The sequence below is a fragment of the Panthera pardus genome, unplaced genomic scaffold, assembly GCF_024362965.1.
Source record: "Panthera pardus isolate Hobbes unplaced genomic scaffold, ASM2436296v1 HiC_scaffold_2, whole genome shotgun sequence".
In the NCBI taxonomy this organism is placed as follows: Eukaryota; Metazoa; Chordata; class Mammalia; order Carnivora; family Felidae; genus Panthera; species Panthera pardus.
This window is the reverse complement of record NW_026526765.1, coordinates 113,953,216-113,975,993: the sequence shown is the minus strand read 5'-3', so window position 1 is coordinate 113,975,993 and position 22,778 is coordinate 113,953,216. Positions and strand designations below refer to the sequence as shown.

At 39.4% G+C, this 22,778-nt stretch overlaps 1 protein-coding gene across 1 annotated transcript in view; it reads right to left on the bottom strand.

Annotated features, from left to right (window-relative positions):
• ANKRD55 (ankyrin repeat domain 55) overlaps window positions 1–20,630 on the bottom strand; it is a 514,150-nt gene extending 493,520 nt beyond the window's left edge. The window contains exon 1 of the mRNA XM_053907354.1: window positions 20,524–20,630. The gene's annotated coding sequence lies outside the window, so the exon portion shown is untranslated. The remainder of the gene's footprint in view (window positions 1–20,523) is intronic.
• Window positions 20,631–22,778: the final 2,148 nt, after the last annotated feature.

Genomic DNA, 22,778 nt, shown 5'->3' with positions numbered 1-22,778 from the left:
TGCAGCCGTCTCCCTGGTCCTGGGTAGCTCCCTGGGTGCCCATGAATGGCTCATTGTTAAAGACAAACCCACTGCAGAGAACAGAGAAAACACAGAAGAGCAATCAGTGTCATGTCCTGAGGACTGGTCTGGATTTTGAGCAATGAAACTGAGTGGGAGTGGCAAGCACCTAAGGCTGTTATGAATCAGTGATTGATGCCTTCCAGAGCAAGTCTCCTCTGAGATGCTGGCTGGGTCACCATCACTAGTCAACTCACTTCAGGAGATTCTGAACCCAAGTCCTTTATGTGACAAAGCAGAGCAGGCCCTAAACTGAAAATCAATTTCATTATCCAAGCATCTGTTAAGCACTAATTGTATGTAGGAGTAAAACACTGGATTTCAGTGAAAAGTCTAAGGTCACCTTCAAATCATGTGGATGGCTTTAGCAACTAGCCAAACATCCAAAAAGAAAAAGTGTGTTCTCTAGATTTGTATATAATGAAGAATGGGAACCCAAATCTTGCTCTGATTTTTGCTACTGAGTTTCTGCATACTAACAGGTCACTTTGGAGAGAAGTCCAGGTGTATACTTCAAAGTCTGCTGAAATCAAAAATAAAAAGGTCTATAATTTTAGCATTTCTTGGGATGAATCAACCTGTCACTAAATTCAAATTGCATAGTGAATTAAATGTTTTCCTGATGTAAATGTTCAAAATTTAGACCACATTTATTATTTCAGAGATGTACTGATAAATCCCACAATTAATACTTGATGAGTATAATTTAGTACCTGTAAGCCTATAGCTCAGAATATGTCTATTTTAAAAAGTTACACTTTCTGGTACTTATTTGTGTCTTTTACTGTCCTTATTTGAGCTTTTTCTTTTTAATAGTCAGAAAACTAACATATTTCAAGATAAAATTCTCATGCTGCTTTACTTCTCCCAGCTCCCAAAATCCCCCCAAAAAAATCAGAGAAAAGCAGTGAAGTGATCCAGAAACAATAGAATAACTCAGTTATGGTCACAATTAACCTCTCTGCAAAAAAAAAAAAAAAAAAAAAAAAAGGTATATCTGCTCAAGTGAAAATATATGTGACTTTATGCCACAGAGAAAAATAAACCCAACTTGCTAAGACATGCTTCTATTCTTCAACTGCCCTACTTACCATTCTGCAAATGAGGCAAAAAGGCTATATAGAGTCTGAGCTTCTACCTTATGGACACATCTTGCTCTTCACTGAGGCCATTAATATATTAAAAACACTGATGAAAGGCTATTTGTTGGGTAGAGTCATTTTTCCCTTGACATTTATTATCAGTAGAAAAGTTTTCTGTTTTAATACCCACATTCTGGCATATAATTACTGTAATAAAGTCTACTTCTTCACTCTGGGTGACTGCTGCCAGTATTATGAAATCATGGCAATGGTTGTAAAAATAAGGGAGGTCACAACCTTTCCACACACACACACACCCACTCTGCAGCTGATATTAAATAGCTTTGGTGGGAAAATGCAGACCTTTAAACTTTTTCTACCAAACTCAATGCATTCTGTATTTAACTTCTTCTTTAAAACAGTTTGTGTTGTAAGAATTCAAAAACTGCATATGGCCATGGGAATAAAAAAGGAGCTTATACTTAATTAGCTACTAAGTCCGACTTGGACGAAGCACAATAACAACCATTTCTTTGTGCTAACTATTTTTAATGATATGCATTACATGCATTGGCCTGTCTACTGCCCAGACTGCTCCAGCATCAATCCTGCTTTACTGTTATGCTTTTTGGCAAAGGACAACATGGGGGAAAGTCTCCATTTCGATATTTTGTCATTTTGATTGGAATAATAATTCTTAACAGCATGAATTCCCTCTAAACCTTAAACCACCACCACAGTTTCATGACAAGACAAGTGACATCCAAGTATACCAGATGCTGTACAAATATTCTCCTTATACCTCCAGCAATACTCAATAGTTTGATTCATCCTCTCTCACTTTAAACTGCTTGAATATTTTCATCCAATTGCTTTCAGCTATTTTTTTAAACATAACTATTGGATATAATTTTTCTACTTCTAGCCAAGATTCAAGTCAAGCTAATTCAGAATCATAATGAGGATAGATAGGCCCAAGAGGGAGTGTGCATTTTTAAAAATTTTTTCTAGCTCTTCATGGAATAGGAATTTCCTTAGGGAGGGTCTAAGGAAATACCTACTTTAAAAGTAGAATCTTGGGTTTCCTAATGAAAGTAATCCTAAGTAGAGATGCTGTTTGGGGGTCGGAAGGTCAAGATCTCTTTTTGCCCTTGAAATGGAAAATTACTGGAACCCATTATCTTCCAAAGCAACATAGAGAAGAGAGAAGCTAACAGAATGTTGGAGAACAGGTGTGTTAGACCCACCAAAAAGCACCAAGAGAGCAAACAAAGCAAGTCAACACTAGGAATACCACCTCTGTTTCAAACAGAGCAGCTCTGTCATCTACTCTATTTCCTGGTATCAGGTTTTGTTTATGGAGGAAAAGAATTACTATAACAAGAGTGGACAACAGTTTGAGGTGTGCATGCGCTGCAACCAGCAATTCTGCTCCTAGATATGTATCCTGGAGTAATTTGTACATATGTGTCCAAGATTGATTGTATATGAATCACAGCACTGTTGTCCATAATGGTTCCAAACCAGAAGCAACCCAATGTCCATCCTTAATACAATGGATCTATACATTGTGGTGAATTCATACAATGGGAAACTGTATCACAGTAGAAATTAATAAACCAGAGGTTTGTGTCACAACATAGATGAATATTGCAAACATAATATCTTATGTAAAAAGAAAGACACAAAAGAAAGCAGAGTTATTCTATTTATATAAACCTAAAAATAGGCAACATTAAACTATGTTATTTAGAGATGCACATATAGGCAACAAAACTAGGAAGGAAAGCAAGTATATGATTTTCACAAAAGCCTGAAGAATGTTTCCTTTGTGGGATGAGAGAAGGTTGTAATCAATAATCAAGATGGAAACTAGAGGAAACTTCTGGGGTACTGTTAATGTTCTGTTTTTTCCACCTTTAAATTAATATTTTATATTTTATTTAAAAATTACAAACATGGAACAGAATAGAGAACCCAGAAATGGACCTACAAACATATGGCCAACTAATCTTTGACAAAGCAGGAAAGAATATCCAATGGAATAGACAGTCTCTTCAGCAAGTGGTGCTGGGAAAACTGGACAGCGACATGCAGAAGAATGAACTTGGACCACTGTCTTACACCATACACAAAAATAAACTCAAAATGGATGAAAGACCTCAATGTAAGACAGGAAGCCATCAAAATCCTCAAGGAGAAAGCAGACAAAAAACTTTTTGATCTTGGCTGCAGCAACTTCTTACTCAACACATCTCCAGAGGCAAGGGAAACAAAAGCAAAAATGAACTATTGGGACCTCATCAAAATAAAAAGCTTCTGCTCAGCGAAGGAAAAAATTGGCAAAACTAAAAGGCAACCGACAGAATGGGAGAAGATATTTGCAAATGACATATCAGATAAAGGGTTAGTATCCAAAATCTATAAAGAACTCATCAAACTCAACACCCAAAAAACAAATAATCCACTGAAGAAATGGGCAAAAGACATGAATAGACACTTCTCCAAAGAAGACATCCAGATGGCCAACTGACACATGAAAAAATGCTCCACATTATTCATCACCAGGAAAATACAAATCTAAACCACCATGAGATACCACCTTACACCTGTCAGAATGGCGAACATGAACAACTCAGGCAACAACAGATGTTGACGAGGATGAGGAGAAAGAGGATCTCTTTTGCATTGCTGGTGGGAAGGCAAGCTGGTGCAACCACTCTGGAAAACAGTATGGAGGTTCCTCAAAAAACTAAAACTAGAACTACCCTACAACCCACCAATTGCACTACTAGGCATTTATCCATGGGATACAAGTGTGCTGTTTCGAAGGGACACATGCACCCCCAGGTTTATAGCAGCACTATTGGTCCTGGAGGAAGATGGTGGCATAGGAGGACTCTGGGCTCACCGCGTCCTGCTGATCACTTAGATTCCACCTACACCTGCCTAAATAACCCAGAAAACTGCCAGAAGACTAGCAGAACGGATTCTCTGGAGCCAAGCGCAGACGAGAGGCCCACGGAAGAGGGTAGGAAGGGCGGAGAGGCAGTGCGCGCTACACGGACTGGCGGGAGGGTGCCGGGGCGGAGGGGCAGCCCACCGGCCAAGCAGAGCCCCCGAGTCTGGCCTGCAAAAGCAGAGGGGCCAGACGGAGTGTGTTCTGACAGCAAGCGGGACTTAACATTTGGAAGGTTATAAGTACAGCTCTGCTCGGAGAGCGGGAGGGCTGGAGGACAACAGGAGGGAGAGTTGTTGAGCCCCGGACGACAGAGCTCAGCTTGGCAGGGAACAAAGGTGCTCGCCAGTACCATCTCCCTCGCTCATCCCCCAGCCAAAATCCCAAAGGGAACCAGTTCCTGCCAGGGAACTTGCTTGCACCACGCAAACACCCAACACTGTGCTTCTGCGGATCCATCCCTCTGGCAGCAGGTCTGACTCCCTCCCGGTGCCACAGGGCCCCTCCCGAAACAGATCACTGAAGGATTAGCAAGCTGAGCCTGCCCATGCCGCCCCTGTGCACCTTGCCAATCCACCCCAGCTAATACGCCAGATCCCCAGCACCACAAGCCTGGCAGTGTGCAAGTAGCCCAGATGGGCCACACTACCCTACAGTGAATCCCGCCCCTAGGAGAAGGGAAGAGAAGGTACACACCAGTCTGACTGTGGCCCCAGCGGTGGGCTGGGGGCAGACATCAGGTCTGACTGCGACCCCCCCCCCACCACCAACGCAAGTTATTCAAGACAGCACAGGGGAAGTGCCCTGCAGTTCTATACAAAATGATGAAACGGAAGAATTCCCCTCAAAAGAATCTCCAGGAAATAACAACAGCTAACCAACTGATCAAAAAGGATTTAAACAATATAACAGAAAGTGAATTTAGAATAATAGTCATAAAATTAATTGCTGGGCTTGAAAACAGTATAGAGGACAGCAGAGAATCTATTGCTACAGAGATCAAGGGACTAAGGAACAGCCAGGAGGAGCTAAAAAAAAATGCTATAAATGAACTGCAAAATAAAATGGAGACGACCACGGCTCGGATTAAAGAGGCAGGGGAGAGAATAGGTGAACTAGAAGATAAAATTATGGAAAAAGAGGAAGCTGAGAAAAAGATAAAAAAAATCCAGAAGTATGAGGGGAAAATTAGAGAACTAAGTGATGCACTAAAGAGAAATAATCTACGCATAATTGGTATTCCAGAGGAGGAAGAGAGAGGGAAAGGTGCTGAAGGTTTACTTGAAGAAATCATAGCTGAGAACTTCCCGGATCTGGGGAAGGAAAAAGGCATTGAAATCCAAGAGGCACAGAGAACTCCCTTCAGACGTAACTTGAATCGACCTTCTGCACAACATACCATAGTGCAACTGGCAAAATACAAGGATAAAGAGAAAATTCTGAAAGCAGCTAGGGATAAACGTGCTCTAACATATAAAGGGAGACCTATAAGACTCGTGACCGATCTCTCTACTGAAACTTGGCAGGCCAGAAAGGAATGGCAGGAAATCTTCAATGTGATGAACAGAAAAATATGCAGCCGAGAATCCTTTATCCAGCAAGTCTGTCATTTAGAATAGAAGGAGAGATAAAGGTCTTCCCAAACAAACAAAAACCGAAGGAATTCGTCACCACTAAACCAGCCCTACAAGAGATCCTAAGGGGGATCCTGTGAGACAAAGTACCAGAGACATCACTACAAGCATGAAACCTACAGACATCACAATGACTCTAAACCCATATCTTTCTATAATAACACTGAACGTAAATGGACTCAATGTGCCAACCAAAAGACATAGGGTATCAGAATGGATAAAAAACAAGACCTATCTATTTGCTGTCTACAAGAGACTCATTTTAGACCAGAGGACACCTTCAGATTGAAAGTGAGGGCATGGAGAACTATTTATCATGCCACTGGAAGTCAAAAGAAAGCTGGAGTAGCCATACTTATATCAGACAAGCTAGACTTTAAATTAAAGGCTGTAACAAGAGATGTAGAAGGGCATTATATAATAATTACAGGGTCTATCCATCAAGAAGAACTAACAATTATAAATGTCTATGCGCCGAATATGGGAGCCCCCAAATATATAAAACAATTACTCACAAACACAAGCAACCTTATTGAAAAGAATATGGTAGTTGCAGGGGACTTTAACACTCCACTTACAGAAATGGATAGATCATCTAGACACACGGTCACTAGAGAAACAAGGGCCCTGAATGATACATTGGATCAAATGGACTTGACAGATATATTGAGAACTCTGCATCCCAAAGCAACAGAATATACTTTCTTCTCGAGTGCACATGGAACATTCTCCAAGATAGATCACATACTGGGTCACAAAACAGCCCTTCATAAGTATACAAGAATTGAGATCATACCATGCATACTTTCGGACCACAATGCTATGAAGCTTGAAATCAACCACAGGGAAAAGTCTGGAAAACCTCCAAAAGCATGGAGGTTAAAGAACACCCTACTAAAGAATGAATGGGTCAACCAGGCAATTAGAGCAGAAATTAAAAAATAAATGGAAACAAACGGAAAGGAAAATACAACCCAAACGCTTTGGGATGCAGCAAAGGCAGTCCTGAAAGGAAAATACATTGCAATCCAGGCCTATCTCAAGAAACAAGAAAAATCCCAAATACAAAATCTAACAGCACACCTAAAGGAAATAGAAGCAGAACAGCAAAGACAGCCTAAACCCAGCAGAAGAAGAGAAATAATAAAGATCAGAGCAGAAATAAACAATATAGAATCTAAAAAAAACTGTAGAGCAGATCAATGAAACCAAGAGTTGGTTTTTTGACAAAATAAACAAAATTGATAAACCTCTAGCCAGGCTTCTCAAAAAGAAAAGGGAGATGGCCCAAATAGATAAAATCATGAATGAAAATGGAATTATTACAACCAATCCCTCAGAGATACAAGCAATTATCAGGGAATACTATGAAAAATTATATGCCAACAAACTGGACAACCTGGAAGAAATGGACAAATTCCTAAACACCCACACACTTCCAAAACTCAATCAGGAGGAAATAGAAAGCTTGAACAGACCCATAACCAGTGAAGAAATTGAATCAGTTATTAAAAATCTCCCAACAAATAAGAGTCCAGGACCAGATGGCTTCCCAGGGGAGTTCTACCAGACGTTTAAAGCAGAGATAATATCTATCCTTCTCAAGCTATTCCAAAAAATAGAAAGGGAAGGAAAACTTCCAGACTCATTCTATGAAGCCAGTATTACTTTGATTCCTAAACCAGAGACCCAGTAAAAAAAGAGAACTATAGGCCAATATCCCTGATGAATATGGATGCAAAAATTCTCAATAAGATACTAGCAAATCAAATTCAACAGTATATAAAAAGAATTATTCAACATGATCAAGTGGGATTCATTCCTGGGATGCAGGGCTGGTTGAACATTCTCAAATCAATCAACGTGATACATCACATTAATAAAAGAAAAGATAAGAACCATAGGATCCTGTCCATCGATGCAGAAAAGGCATCTGACAAAATTCAGCAACGTTTCTTAATAAAAACCCTTGAGAAAGTAGGGATAGAAGGAACATACTTAAACATCATAAAAGCCATTTATGAAAAGCCCACAGCTAACATCATCCTCAATGGGGAAAAACTGAGAGCAATTTCCCTGAGATCAGGAACACGACAGGGATGTCCACTCTCACCGCTGTTGTTTAACATAGTGTTGGAAGTTCTAGCATCAACAATCAGACAACAAAAGGAAATCAAAGGCATCAAAATTGGCAAAGATGAAGTTAAGCTTTCACTTTTTGCAGATGACATGATATTATACATGGAAAACCCGATAGACTCCACCAAAAGTCTGCTAGAACTGATACATGAATTCAGCAAAGTCGCAGGATACAAAATCAATGGACAGAAATCAGTTGCACTCTTATACACTAATAATGAAGCAACAGAAAGACAAATAAAGAAACTGATCCCATTCACAATTGCACCAAGAAGCATAAAATACCTAGGAATAAACCTAACCAAATATGTAAAAGATCTGTATGCTGAAAACTATAGAAAGCTTATGAAGGAAATTGAAGAAGATATAAAGAAATGGAAAAATATTCCATGCTCATGGGTTGGAAGAATAAATATTGTCAAAATGTCAATAGTACCCAATGCTATCTACACATTCAATGCAATCCCAATCAAAATTGCACCAGCATTCTTCTCGAAACGAGAACAAGCAATCCTAAAATTCTTATGGAACCACAAAAGGCCCCGAATAGCCAAAGTAATTTTGAAGAAGAAGACCAAAGCAGGAGGCATCACAATCCCAGACTTTTGCCTCTACTACAAAGCTGTCATCATCAAGACAGCATGGTATTGGCACAAAAACAGACACACAGACCAATGGAATAGAATATGTATGGCCAATGGAATACGTATAGCCAACTAATCTTTGACAAAGCAGGAAAGAATATCCAATGGAAAAAAGACAGTCTCTTTAACAAATGGTGCTGGGAGAACTGGACAGCAACATGCAGAAGGATGAAACTAGACCACTTTCTCACACCATTCACAAAAACAAACTCAAAATGGATAAAGGACCTGAATGTGAGACAGGAAACCATCAAAACCCTACAGGAGAAAGCAGGAAAAGACCTCTCTGACCTCAGTCGTAGCAATTTCATACTTGACACATCCCCAAAGGCAAGGGAATTAAAAGCAAAACTGAACTATTGGGACCTCACGAAGATAAAAAGCTTCTGCACAGCAAAGGAAACAACCAACAAAACTAAAAGGCAACCAACAGAATGGAAAAAGATATTTGCAAATGACATATCGGACAAAGGGCTAGTATCCGAATCTATAAAGAGCTCACCAAACTCCACACCCGAAAAACAAATAACCCAGTGAAGAAATGGGCAGAAAACATGAATAGACACTTCTCTCAAGAAGACATCCAGATAGCCAACAGGCACATGAAAAGATGCTCAACGTCACTCCTCATCAGGGAAATACAAATCAAAACCACACTCAGATATCACCTCACGCCAGTCAGAGTGGCCAAAATGAACAAATCAGGAGACTATACATGCTGGAGAGGATGTGGAGAAACGGGAACCCTCTTGCACTGTTGGTGGGAATGCAAATTGGTGCAGCCACTCTGGAAAACAGTGTGGAGGTTCCTCAAAAAATTAAAAATAGACCTACCCTATGACCCAGCAATAGCACTGCTAGGAGTTTACCCAAGGGATACAGGAGTGCTGACACATAGGGGCACTTGTACCCCAAAGTTTATAGCAGCACTTTCAACAATAGCCAAATTGTGGAAAGAGCCTAAATGTCCATCAAGTGATGAATGGATAAAGAAATTCTGGTTTATATACACAGTGGAGTACTACATGGCAACGAGAAAGAATGAAATATGGCCCTTTGTAGCAACATGGATGCAACTGGAGAGTGTTATGCTAAGTGAAATAAGTCATACAGAGAAAGACAGATACCATATGTTTTCACTCTTATGTGGATCCTGAGAAACTTAACAGAAACCCATGGGGGAGGGGAAGGAAAAATTAAAAAAAAGAAAAGAGGTTAGAGTGGGAGAGAGCCAAAGCATAAGAGACTCTTAAAAACTGAGAACAAACTGAGGGTTGATGGGGAGTGTGAGGGAGGGGAGGGTGGGTGATGGGTATTGAGGAGGGCACCTTTTGGGATGAGCACTGGGTGTTGTATGGAAACCAATTTGACAATAAATTTCATATATTGAAAAAAAAACAAGAAATAAAAAATAGCACTATCAACAATAGCCAAAGTATGGAAAGAGTCCAAATGTCCATCAGATGAACGGATAAAGAAGATGTGGCATATATATACAATTCAGTATTACTTGGCAATCAAAAAGAATGAAATCTTGCCATTTGCAACTACGTGGATGGAACTGGAGGGTATTATGTTAAGTGAAATTAATCAGTCAGAGAAAGATAAAAATCATATGACTTCACTCATATGAGGACTTTATGAGACAAACAGATGAACATAAGAGAAGGGAAACAAAAATAATACAAAAACCAGGAGGGGGCAAAACAGAAGAGACACATAAATATGGAGAACAAACTGAAGGTTACTGGAGGGGTTGTGGGAGGGGGGATGGGCTAAATGGGTAAGGGGCACTAAGGAATCTACTCCTGAAATCATTGTTGCACTATATGCTAACTAATTTGGATGTAATTTTTAAAAATAAAAAATTTTAAGAAATTGCAAACAAAAAAAAAACATTCCTAAAAAAAGAAAAGTTTGAAAACTCACTGCTTCAATTCAACTTCTTCATGGTAAAGGCAAGGAACTGGAGGGCAGGGAGGCTACATCAATTGCCCATTTCTCCTATCACCCTAATGTGCAGTTTCTGGGTCTGGGGTTATCACAGAGCTTCTTCTAAGGGGTCTAAGTCTAGAGGCTCAGCATGCCTGTCATTGTCCCACAAGGCTTTTCAGTCCAACTTGCAAACTGACCCATTCCTCTCCCTCCTTCACCCACCATCCCCACCCACAGGCCAGCCCCCAATATGTGTCCCTGTGGGTTCGCAGCCAAGGTCCTCCTTTGAGGACCCTTGGACAGATGCACATACTGCACATGCACACTTGTACCCTGTACCCTCTCTTGATCACATGTCTATCTGGCTTGCCAATCCTAGGTAAACAATATCTAATATTTAATCTATACCCTAAAACCTACTACATTTTGCATTTTACAGATGTTAAAAACCAAAATTACATTTATTAACTGCAAATATTAAATCCAATGCTCTACAGACACTTTTCAACCATCCTTCCAATAAAAAGTAGAGGTAGCAGTGTGAATTATAGACTTGTCACTCATGAGGGGACAGGGTGTCTCTTCCTGAACTACTATTACTCTTTGAGCTGCACAGAATATATTGCTTTTATAATGGAGTTTTTAAAAAATATCTTTACTATCCCCTTCCTTTAAAAACAAAATCAGGAGCACCTGGGTAAAGCATCCCTGGGTAAAGATAGTAAAGCATCCGACTCTTGATCTCAGCTCAGGTCATGATCTCTCGGTTCATGAGTTTGAGCCCCACTTCAAACTCTGTGCTGAGTGCAGAGCCTTCTTGGGATTCTCTCTTCCCTCTCTCTCTGCCCCTATTCCACCCACACTCTCTGTCTCCTGGATTAAATAAATAAACTTAAAATAAATGAAATAAAATAAATTTTAAAAAATCAGTTGCTGAGACAACATCTAGCCAGAACTTTGTTTAGAAAGTAAAAGTATGATTTAAGAAATTCCATGAGACATTTGGGAAAGGCATCACAGGCAGATATGAATAACAGCATGATTTTCAAAGTTTATACAGCAGTCTATTTACTAGATTTCTCCAATTCAGTGGCATTCTTGGATTTTTTCCTATTTAAAAACTTTATTTGGGGCAGCAACTTTAGGCTTTCAGCAAAATGGAGACAAAGTCACCATTCCCCCCTCCCCCCTATGCCCACATATCCACAGCTTTCCATATTACGGACATCCCCCTCTAAAATGGTACACATCTGTTACAACTGATGAACCTCTGTTGATACATCATTATCATCCAAAATCCATGATTTACATTGTGGTCCACTCTTGGTGTTGTACATTCTATGGATCTGGAAAATGTGTAATGACACGTATCATCGTTTTATCATTCAGAGTGTTTTCACTGCTCTAAAAATCCTCTGTGCTCTGCCTATTCATTTCTTCCCCCTTCTTCAGTGCATGGAAATTACTGATCTTTTTACTGTCTTCATATTTTTGCCTTTTCCAGAATTCCATACAGTTGGAATCATACAGTAAGTAGCCTTCTCAGATTGGCTTCTTTCGCTTAGTTATATTAATTTCAGTTTCCTCCATGTCTTTTCATGGCTTGATATTTAATTCTTTTTAATGCTGAATTATATTCTATTGTCTGTATGTGCCACGGTTTATTTATCCATTCATTTACTAAAGGATACCTTAGTTGCTTCCAACTTTGGGAAATTATGAATCAAGCTGCTATAAATGTCCACATGCAGATTTTTGTGTGGACGTAAGTCAACTCCGTTGGGTAAACACCAAGGAGCATGACTGCTGAATTGTTATGTTAAGAATATATTCAGTTCTTAACGAAACCACCAAATTATCTTCCAGAGTGGCTGTACCTTTTTGCATTGGACCAGAAATTTCAGACTTGACAAGGGAAAGGTAGGAAAGTGTATCTATGTCCCATTTGTAAGCAATTCTGAGATAATTCTCATAAAAATAAAATTATGAAAGAAGCCAAAAATCCAAGATAGCCTATACTACCAAGCAGAGCAAGAGAACAAAAGGGAAGAATAAGTAAAAATGTAGGAAACAAAAGAAAAATATTACATAAGGAAATCAAAATAAAAGGACAGAGTTCTTAACTCACAAACAACTTCTCTCCAAATAACCTTGCTGTCATTCTCAAAGAAGCCCATATCCATGTAGGAGTTTTCCAGCCATGGAAAAATAAGAAATAAGTATCATTTCAAGAAGAACTAGCCATGGGGGAAAATGCTTTTGTCAGAAAAACAGCAATATGCCCAATCTCCCACCTTATCTGTAGGAGGCCAATGTAACCAAAACACCTGAATAAGTAAAAACCCTCTGTGTCATACTGATATTATGCCAGTAGCCTATAAAAGAAAGAAGGGTGATTATTTTTTTCTTTGAAACAATCCCATGCACAAAGATTTGTTTTTCCTTCTGGTGTGCATCATCAGTGGCATGAACTCATTTAGCTAAAATTCCAGACCACATCACTTCTTTCCAACTCATTCCCCAAAATTTGCTTTCTAGTCTTCTACCTGTGTTTAGGTATACTCTACCCTTCATGGTGCTGCTCAAGTACAGCAGCCCACAGCAAGAGTCTCTGGTCTTTGAATTCCGAGGGCACTAGACATGCATTGCTCATTCAGACTAAATTTCATAGAGCACTGCATAGGGGCTTAAACTGCATGGTTCCTTTCCCCACTCAGATTCTAAGGTCATGGAAGACAGATCTCTAGTACTTTCTTATCCATCCTCTATCACAGTGCTATACTCATAGGAGGTGCTCAAACCTTCCCGAGGGTTTCATTCAATCCATGCTGCCTTCCTCTCCAGAGCTCAAGATCGTCACCAGAAATAAACTCCCTTACACCATTACGCATCATGGCAACCAAAGCTTCCCCTACCTCTGTGACTTCAGTGCCTTTTCTTTATTTTTCTTTAAGCAGATGATGGACATAAACTAAAAACAAATCCAGGTCAGCGAGTGTGTATTTATGGAAAACAATGGCTCTCTCCACTCCAGAATACAGTTCAGGTTACCATTGAATTTTAACATGCCATGATGATAACCAAGTTCATAAATGGGCGATAAACACTGGCAGGATCACTGTGAATAACATACAAATGCAGGGAACAGATTGAAGCTTTCATAGTGATTTGGAATTGGACTCTCAAAGATTTTAACAATATTGTTTGTTCTGCTATAATAGGGTATGTAGATTCTTAAAAAGTAACCTGGTTTGTCAATAATTGTGATATTAAAAAAAGCTGTTTTAGTGAAAGGGGAACATTTTGGGATTATTATGAGAGCATTTCAGATATGATAACCAACAATAGAGGGATTTCAGTTATAAGTATATGTTATCATAATATAAAATGTATAAATTCACCGATCAAAGTGGACAAAGCAAACCCAAATGTTTCATTCCATAAACTCAGGAATTTTGTAGTCTTTTCCAAATCCTTTGGCTTTTATTTTATGATTCAGTTTTCTGAGCCACTAATCTTAAAACAAAGAATAAAAAAATAAAAACCAATCTTCAGAACAGCTCACCAAGAATACACACAGCAGCATATTCACAGGCTTTGCAAAGCTGTGACTTTTCTCCTCCTTCTTGGAGTCCTAGTCCTTCAGAAACTTACTGTGATCAAAAGGAGTTGCATAATGCAAAGGTGTTCCTTAATAGAACATCTCATATTTCTTCTCCATTATGAAAACTCCCAATGCAGGAAAAATGGTTGAACTCCAGGCTTAAAACTAAATTTGGGTTTTCATATCAATCACTGACTTCCTAGGGCCATATCTGTGATGTTTCTGCAAGGGGTTTACGGCCACAGAGACATTAACTTTGCTCATTCCCAACCAGCCCCTGAGACTGACTTTTCCCCACCAATACAGAACAATGGTTACCGCCCAACAAACAAAACCAAAAACTCAGTAGAGAAATTCAGGTGCATCTTCTTAAGGTACAGTCTCCTCTCCATAGGGACAATGATTTTGGAGATGAGAAGAGGCCTGTAGCCATATCTTCAAGACAACTCTTCATGTCATATTTCTCACTGAGATATCATCAACAGTGAAAATCAAGATTCTTGAGGAAACTGAGAATGAAAATACGAAAAAAAACAAATCATCTGGTTCTTCTACAGAATCAACCAAATCCATCCTGGATGAGTGGGTGAAAAGTCTTACTTCTATATCACCAATTAAGACCATTAATCCCTTCCAGAACTGACATCAGTATGAGTTCACTGGGGACTTTGACTACAAAGCTTATACAAGTTTTCTGATAAACTCATTCAAAGTTTTTCTGAGGCTCTAATAAAGTCAAACTTGGATTCTAAGAGCTCTACCCAATGATACAGTCCATCCTTAAAACATTTCAAGAAAGACTTCAAAAGCCTCATTTCACAGATGAGGAAACTAATGCTTAAGAACATAAAGTTCCATTAATCTCAGGTAGATTTTTTGTTTTCCTGCCTCAGGATCTCTTCTGAAGGTGCAAGAGCCCATTCAGCCCATATTCAAGATGGCTTCAAAGTCTTCAACCACTGGGGCATGGGAAATAGGAAAAATGTCTCAGCTTTCCAGCCTTCCAAAAAACAATTCCAGAGACATCCCAGATGCTTCCCAGAAAACCAGTATAATTGGGCTCCTGTTGCCCACAGCAATACACCCTTGTACTGGCTTTTTCCCTTTCCTGTTATTCTCTCTCCATTACTTCACTCATGCTTCTTAGATTCATTTCCCAAATAAACTACTTACACCCAAGGTTTTCTCTCAGGCTTGTTTTGGGGGGAACTAAACTAAAACATCCCACCTTTGTGGCATGATTAACTGGACAGTTTCTTACAGCTTCTTCCTAATCTATTACTCAGTGGCTTTAAATCATACACAAAATTTCAAAAATCTTTTTTTTTTAATGTTTTTGTTTTATTTTTGAGACAGAGAGAGACAGAGCATGAGCAGGGGAGGAGCAGAGAGAGAGGGAGACACAGAATCCGAAGCAGGCTCCAGGCTCTGAGCTGTCAGCACAGAGCCCAACGCGGGGCTCGAACTCATGGACTGTGAGATCATGACCTGAGCCAAAGTCGGACGTTTAACCGACTGAGCCACCCAGGCGCCCCCAAAATTTCAAAAATCTTACACTCAGCCCTGAATGAAGTCCATCAAGGCAAACATTCCAGAAGAAGCTACTAATATTGTAGGAATGTTGAGACACAATCATGGGACAGTTCCCCCTTGTTACAATTTACCAGGATGCGAACAGCTCAATATACATTTCCACCTAGATTTGGACAGAAGTGGCTGTTTATCTAGAAAGGCTCATTCTACTCACTAGTCTGTACAGAAGGCATGGCATAATTCTGTATTAAGTTATCCAGAAAGGCAGTTCTGGGGCTCATATTTTAATTGGCATGTATCCAATACAGACAGATCTTAAAGCACAATTAACAGGTTCTCCTCATCCAAGTATAATTTTCTAAGGCCAAACCCGTTCTAATTATCTGAGCCTGAGGGTATAACTATGGCCCTAGGGACAGTCTCCAGAAACCCCTAGGAGTAAGTATAAAGAAGGAGTAGGGACAGGATGAGAAGAGACACAAGATTCGACTAGTCCAGCCCTATCTTTTCACAGATGAGAAAAGGTAATTGCTCAGAAAATTGCTGAAGTGTGCACAATGCCCCACAATTCAGTAAGAACTGGAAGGACAGCCTAGGCCTCCCCACCTTGTGCTGCCTCCTCCATGGAAAGCCAAATGTGGAAAATGCAGCCTAAAAAATTCTTCATAGTCCCTGTCTCCAGTTGCTCTAGTATCAAAATGGTATACCACCTTTTGCAAACATCATAAAGACTCCCATCCTGCCTGTGTGAATAGTAATGAAAAAGCTGGAGTTCCTCAGAAATATTCCATGCTGTCAGTGGTAGAGATAACAGTTGTACAATAATCAAAGATTTGCAGAGCTTTAGAACTAAAAGAAGTCTAGTTGATGGTTGTTCACAGTGAGGTGTCATTAATTTGGAAAAAACCATGTATTTCTAAGAACTAGCAAATGGCTTTTTTTTTTTTTTTTAGTTTCTCCAATACTTTCTTTTTCCAGAGAGCAATAACAATAATAATTAAGATTGTGTGATTACTATACTAACTGCTTTATATGTATCATATATTCCTTATGTTGTAGGTACAATTATCATCCCCTTTAGCTTCTATAAATGTGCCATAAACTCAGAGTAATGACAACATTAAAAAAAATAACAATTTCTAGGTTTGTAATCCCCTACATAAAAAGACAATGTAAATATTCCTTTAGAGTTCTGTAACAATGTTGTTTTGGCTTACATTTTCAGTACATTGATCATTATTGGGGAATGTTACTTATCTACTTGTTTGTTGTGGTAAAATATACATAATATAAAATTTACCATCTTAACCATTTCTAAGAGTACAGTTAAGTAGTGTTAAGTATATTTACATTGCTGTGCAAACCAATTCTAGAACTGCATCTTGGAAAAACTGAAACTCTGTACCCATTAAACACCTCCCCTCTTTCCCCTCCCCCAGCCCTTGGCAACAACTATTCTACTTTCTGTTCCTATGACTCTAACTACTTTAGATATCTCCTATAAACAGAGTCACACAGTATTTGTCTTTTTGTGACTGGTTTATTTCATGTAGCATAATGTCCTCAGGTTTATTCATGCTGTAGCCCAAGTCAGAATTTCTTTCCTGTTTAAGGTTGAACAATATTCCATTTTGTGTATATACCATATTTTGTTAATCCATTCACCCATCAATAAACACTTGGGTTCCTTCTATCACCTGGCTACTGTGAATAATACCACTGTGAACATGGGTGTACTATCAAATTGCTATTTAAAATAAATTGATTATATTCAGTAGTGTTCCTTCCACCTCATAGTCTTAGATTCCTGTTCTTAAGAAAAGCTAACCTCAGTCCCTTTTATTCAGTTATTCACACTTGGGAATAAGCTTAGCCTATTGGCCAAAGAGTCATAGCCAAGTGTAGTCATTTATCTCAGCACAGAGGAAAAGGCAATATGCCTAGGAGGACAGGCTCACCAAAAGCTGGCCTTGGAAAACCCATTTCATGAAGTAGTGACAAAGTGACAAATTAGGGAAACCATATAAGCTTAGTAATTATAAACATGGGTCTGGGATCAGAATTCTAGTTCTAGCACTTACTAGCTGTGTGATCTTGAGAAAGTTACTTAACCCTCTAAGCCTCAACTCCTAATCTCTAAAAAAAGAGGTGATAATAATAGTTCTTACATCCTAAAGTCATAGTAAGGAACAAATGAAATACCCATGTAAAGAATTTAGCATAGTGCCTGGCAGAGAGTAAGTGTCCAATGGTTGTTAGCTTTTACTCTATGGTTATAGGTCACCAGTTCCAACTACCTCAATTACAAATAAGACCCAACAAGATGAATGAGCACACACTCCTGCCATTATAGGCAAAGAGCTCTGGATATCCAGGCAGAGACCCCTTGTTTAACATGAAAACCATGGTGATAAGGGATTTACCATCTTTTAATCATAAAAGTCTTGTTTATTTCAAACTTTGATTAAAAAATTATATCACTTAACCTAAGGTTGACCCTTTTCAGCCTTACATGCTTAAAAATAAGAGTTAAGAAATGGGAAGTGAAAATGTTAAAACATAAAATCTGAGTAAAATCAAGTAACATCACAGATGCGTTTCTGCTAAGAAAATTCCTGACCCTGTAAGTATCTTAAATCATCAAAAATATTTGATTTTCTATTGCTTTGCGATTAAATGTGGGCCATCACAGCCATCACACAAAGACCACTACATTTTAAATAAGGATCCATCAATGTTGGCCTCTTAACAGGCTATTTATCTCTTACCTCAGCATTTCTGCTTTTGCAATACTGATTTACTTAGAGTCTAACACCTTTGGGGAGTTCAAAGCTTCAAGGCAACTTGGGGGCTGGCCACATTCAGATAGAATGCAGAATTGTCAGCCTGCCCACCAAACACTTGCCCTTCAAACACCCTGCCACTGAACAACTTCCAGTCCCAGAAAAAAGCCTCCTAGCTCCAGTGTCCTCTCTAAGCCTCTGGACCATAGCACCGGTCAAGTACACAGTACGTTTCCTCTAGCAGTCTTGGACAATTTAAAGAACCTACATGGCCCTCCTCCTTTGATCAGACATAGTCCACAATATCTAGGGTTCACAATGCAAAGCAGCATTAACAATTTCCCTTTCATATCATGCCACCCTGCTTTGCTCCTGCTCACTGTTGATACACTCAACCCAAGAACCACCCTGCACATGAGTGGGAAGCAATGCTGGCTATGCATCATAATCACCAGATCACTTTTTATAAAACTGTGGATGCCTACATGTCACTCCAGAGCACCTGAAGCTGAAGTTCTGAGGATAGAGTACAGAGTTCAGCAGTTCTTGGGAGCTCTGCAGGTGACTCTGATGTATAGTGAAGTTGAGAACCTCTGCTGTAACCAAAACAGGAAGTCGGAAGTCAGAGCACATTGTCAGGCACTGCTGAACTCCAAGCAGGCCTTGCTCAAGATGAAGGATGAAGGTTGGCAGAATCCTTCAGCCACACCGAAGATTCCAATTAGTAACCCCAATTCACTTCTAAAAAGGAAAGAGGTCCTTCCTCAGCACACCTAGAAATCAAACCTGCAAAACCATTTCTATCTGGGGCTACTGAGTGTTGGCTCCCCCACTCTAGCCAACATCACACCCTGAGTGCTCATCTTATCTGGCTGAACTGTGCTCCTAGCCTTTCTGCAGAGACTATACCTGCACAACTCAACTACACTGCAGAGTAAGCAAAGTTGGACAGAACCCTATACAGTCAGGGCTCCACAGGAGATCTCAGGGGCCACCAGCAGCATTCCCTCTAAGCAGCAGGATCAGTAAATGTGAAACTGTCAAGACCCAGAAAGCAGGCAGACCACAAGCTGTGTGTCATCAACAACAGATAGAGGCACACGTGCTGAGGGTATTCAATAGCAGGACTGAAAACAGAAGAACATGCAAGTGGCCTGTCCCTATACAGTCAGAGCTTCAGACAGAGAACCAAGGCAGAGACTGAATATAGAAGCAGGGCAGAGAAGCAGTGTGGCATAATACAAATGAACCCTGGCTCTGATTATGATTTGGAGCAAGGGAAAACAAAACAAAACAAAACAAATCAAAACAAAACAAAACAGCAGCCTCAGTACAAATAGCTGGTGCTCAATCAAATGTCAGCCATATTATCATGAGATAAAGAAGTAGTTCCCAGGATCTAAACAAAGGTTTAGTCAAAAGGAAATAAGGCAAAAAGGCCAGTTACACATCAGAGCTGAGAAACCAGTTCACCATGCAACAATGAACCAGAACTCTTGGTTCTAGTTTCTTTATAACAACAGGCTTACCTCCAGAGTCTTGGGCAAACTGGGCAGCTGTGGCCTTAGCTGCAAAGGTTAGAGGCCTGGAGGCTGAGGGCACCAAGACAACTACTACACTGATTGGCCTGGCACAGGTTCAAAGTCAAGTTCATCCCTGGGATTCAAAGGGTCCACTTTCCTTGCACTCAACAGGTTCTTCCCAGTGTGGCCCTTACTTCAAAAATTACTTATTTTTTTTTAATAACTCCTAGTATTTTTTACCTCCAGTTTCAGGTCCCCATTCTTCCTCTGGCCAGTGGCTTCCCACCTGTTCTCTACCCTCAGTCACTTTGTTTTCTCTCATACTTCCCCTGTTTTATTTAGTCTCCCCTCCAGCCTTTACTCTAGGCCGAGTCCCCCGAGTCCAAAAGAAGTCTTTCTTCCCCACCCTTTCTCCCCTACCCCATCAGGTCTCCACACTCTGCCCACCACCAATCAGCAAGGGTCTTATTAGCCTCTAATTCATCCCATAAAGCCTTCATTTAAGAATTCTCATACATATTTTCATGTTAATAACACCCACCATCTTCCCTGGAAAGTTCCCATTAGCTTTTCCTCAAACACTGAAAATACAGTAAGACTGTATAGATGTTATAGGTAACATCTTACCATGGAAACCTCTGCCCTGTTGGCATTTCAGCTCACTCTCAATAGGGTGAAGGGAAGCATCTGACCATACCCTGAAAAGAAACCAAATGGAGAAGCAGATAAAGAGGGACATTTCTCTAAATGTGTTTCTGATCTTCCCTCCCCAACCCCACCCCCATAAAGCTGATAAACTCATCAGATTGGACCAACACTCATGAAATTCTGTTGCTGTTTCTCAGTGCAGCAAAGAGATATTTGGAATCTGTTTCCAGCACAGAAAACATTATTTGTTGCCTTCCAGGGCCAAAGTTTAAACTTTAACCCTATCCAGACATTTTACAAACTCAGTTATAGATTAGATACAGATCTATCATAAGAGGAATCAAGGGCATGAAGCCATCCATAGGCATCAGTGTGGCTAAAGATCAACATGTCCAAGTGGCAGGGCCTGGTAGAAGATGGCCAAGATGTAATTATCCATTTGGCAGAAAGTAATCCTATCTGTGCCTACAGGGTACTATCTTCTGCTTATTTGCTGCACTTGTGCAGAGGAACTGAGGGAGAAAATTGAATGATGATATTGTGGTTAGCTGCACTTTCAGGTTAGCCAGTACTGGAAAAACATTCCTGTTTTATAAAGATACCAATTCTTCGACTATTTTCAGGGATGTCAGGAATAATCTCTTTAACTGCTTCATTCTAGAGATGAAGAGATTGAGATCTTGAGAAGTAAATGGACCCACCAACAGTCACCAGAACAGAACAGGAAGTGGCTTCCCCCTTCCTGTACTGTATCCATTGCACCACACTATTCCATCAACATCTCCATCTCGGCTATTTACAAAATGCATTTTTTAAATGTAAACATATGACAGGAACTGAAACATAAGAATGGATTTTTCCTTTGAAAAGTATTTGTATTGTCATAATATTTTTACAACATACATACCTGAATTATACTTACAGAATGATAAAGTACTAAGGATAAAACAAGTCATTTTGTTGCAGAAAAGAAAAAAGAAGAAAGTCAAGTGGCATGGAAAAAATCAAGATGAGAAGTTTAAATAGTATTGAGATTGAGTACAAGATCGAGGAGGGAAGAATTGGGCTGAAAAAGGACATCCATGGAAGGATATGAGAGATCAGGACAGAAGAAACACCCCAGAGAATCCTGAGAAAGTACTGTGAATGGCAAACCGTGAGAATTCTTAAAGTCAGAGATGGAAAGGACAATGGGGAAATGACTTCTGTTAAACAGATGGTTTACATATTCTCCGTTCAATCCTCACAAAAATCCCATGAAAGGTTATTATTACACCCATCTTACAGATGAGAAACTATGTCTCAAAGAAGTTAACCTGCCTATAGTCAAAAAACTAAAATGTAATAAAGCTAAGATCCTTTTCAGGATTGAGATCAAAATCCATCTAACAACTAGGTCATGGCTTCCTTTCCATTGGAAACAGTCACACAGGTTACGGTGCAGAGATAAAACCTTTTCTTACAGCTACATATGAAAAATAACATTGGCACATCAGAGTATGCTTCTAACATCATAGCCTGGACATGCCCTATTCTACTAATCTTTACTTTGGGCCAGAACAATTATTTGCAAGCATTATATGACCTTGAACTTGGGTTTCAGTCAATCAAAGAGTGATCAAGGTGGGAATTTCTTTAATTTGTTGAAGTGATACAAAGAAGATCGTATCAAGAGTTTATGTCCCCAATTCAAAGTAAGGCAATGTGAGTTCTCACCTAGTAACAATAATTTATTTTTCTTCCTCATTTCAACTCCGATTAGGTTTCAGAAGTCTTAGTACATATTCAGTTTCAATTCCCTTACTGTTATGTACTTAAGTTTAATCATATTTTCAGTACAACGTAGCTCCAAAAATTCTCATAACTCCTCTATTAAGAATATACCACTAGACAGCTACATTGGGGAAATGCTCAAGAACTGATTAAAAGTTCTGATTCCTTTCCTAGTTTATTCTATTCCAAGGAAACTGGCTGGACATACCACAATAACTTCTTCAGGAGACACATTTTGCTTTCATTTATGATTATAATACAGATGGAAATTAATTTAAGTGATCTCTTATACGGTTTCTTTTTGTCTACAAGTCACTTCCAAATCCTTCCTTCCCAAAAAATACTATAATATCAAAATAACTGAGTGATATCATTTTTTAAACTCCTGACAAGAAGAACATCAAATTGCCAGAAAAGAGTTTCCTCATCAAGACAAGTCTTGTGAAACCTTTTTTTAAACC